Genomic DNA, 1859 nt, shown 5'->3' with positions numbered 1-1859 from the left:
TGCATGTATGTACACATATAGGTATATATGTATGCACATGTGTATAAATGTGCACACACACACACACACACACACACACACACACACACACACACACACACACACACACACACACACACACACACACACACACGCCAACACACACACAGGCACATTATATATATATGTATATATAATATGTATATATATATATATGTATATATATGTATATATATATGTATATATACATATATATATATAATATGTATATATATGCATATATATATATATATACATATTATATATATATATATATATATATATATATATATATATATATATACCGGTACATAGTAGTAGTAGAAATATGAGGAAGAGGAATGGGATAGGGGGGAAGGTGGAATGAAAATTAACATGGTAAGAAAAAATTGTGATAAACAGAAGTTTACGAGTAAATAGGGGGAAAAGGTCGGAAAGGGACGTGGGGAGAGAAGCAGGGTGGATTCATCTGCATGAGACTTGACGAGGTAAGAGATCTCACTGTCCAAATGCTTCGGGAGGTATGCAAGGATGTGACCATTGAACCAACATTACTCCCATGTAGGAGGGTAGAACTTCAGGCACCGAACGTTCGACACCTCAGATGAAGCACGAGTGGATGTCAGCGCAAGAGGTTTCTGGACACGGGGACAATTGGCTTTCTTTGACATACAAATATTTGATCCGATGGTCCCCTGTTACAAATAACCTAACTATTGAGGCGTCCCAATCCCGGAACGAGAATGAGAAAATCAGGATGTACGAAGAGCGTATACAAAATGTGGACCAGGGCTCATTCACTCCTATAACATTTACGACTTCAGGTGGGATGGGTCCCAGGGCAAAGGCACCCTACGCTCGTATGGCAGAGGTGATGGCAGAAAAGAAACAACATTAAAAAAGCAACATTGTTTCGTGGATGAGATGTAGACTGTAATTCTCACTTTTAAGCTCAGCCCTCCGATGCCTGAGAGGTACCAGGTCCCCTCCGCCCAAATCAGCAGATGTACAAAACCTCGATTTTGAGCAGACTAATAGAAGGTACGATAAATGAACTTCTGTATTAGATCTCTTTAAAATTATAAGTAAAATTATATATAAAAGAGTAGTCGACCACAGTCATTGGCGAGAGAGGGGCCAGTGAACTGTGTCTATGGGAGACAGACCGTGACTGTTTCCACCACACAGTTGCACGAGGATGGAGGTTGTTAAAAATAATAATAGAAGTAATACTAATAGTAGTAGTAGTAGTAGTAGTAGTAGTAGTAGTAGTAGTAGTAGTAGTAGTAGTAGTAGTAGTAGTAGTAGTAGTAGTAGTAGTAGTAGTGCCATTATTATTGTCATTATCATCATCATCACCTGTATGGGTAGGCGTGGCCAAAAATAGCTAAATGAATAAATGAATAAGTGAGATAAATGAACAAATTAGATAAATAAACAAATAGATAGATAATATAAATAAATGAATAAATAAACAAACAAATCAAGTTTAATCACCCTCTCAACCCATAGACTGCGTTTCGACCTACGTCTGGGCCTTCTATTCAACCAAGGAGGGCGTCATCACCCGCCCTCACGCCCTCACGCCCACCCGCCCGCCCGCCTGCCAGCCGCCACCCACCGCCACCACCGCCGCCGCCACCTCCACTACCACCTGGCCAGAAACGGTTAATCTTGCCAAGACTTTAGGTCTTCTTTTTCCCCGAAGACTTGGCGTACGAGGACACACTCTCCCGCCGGGGGCCACGCCGAAGCTGACATCACCTCGAAGAGAGCATGTTTACGAGTCGAACTCGTCGCACCTGGCACGACGCCGTCGCCTCCTCGTCAGCGTCACCATC

The sequence above is a fragment of the Oratosquilla oratoria genome, chromosome 36 (genome assembly GCF_046742065.1).
Source record: "Oratosquilla oratoria isolate Oo_2021 chromosome 36, ASM4674206v1, whole genome shotgun sequence".
In the NCBI taxonomy this organism is placed as follows: Eukaryota; Metazoa; Arthropoda; class Malacostraca; order Stomatopoda; family Squillidae; genus Oratosquilla; species Oratosquilla oratoria.
This window is presented reverse-complemented; position numbering follows the sequence as displayed.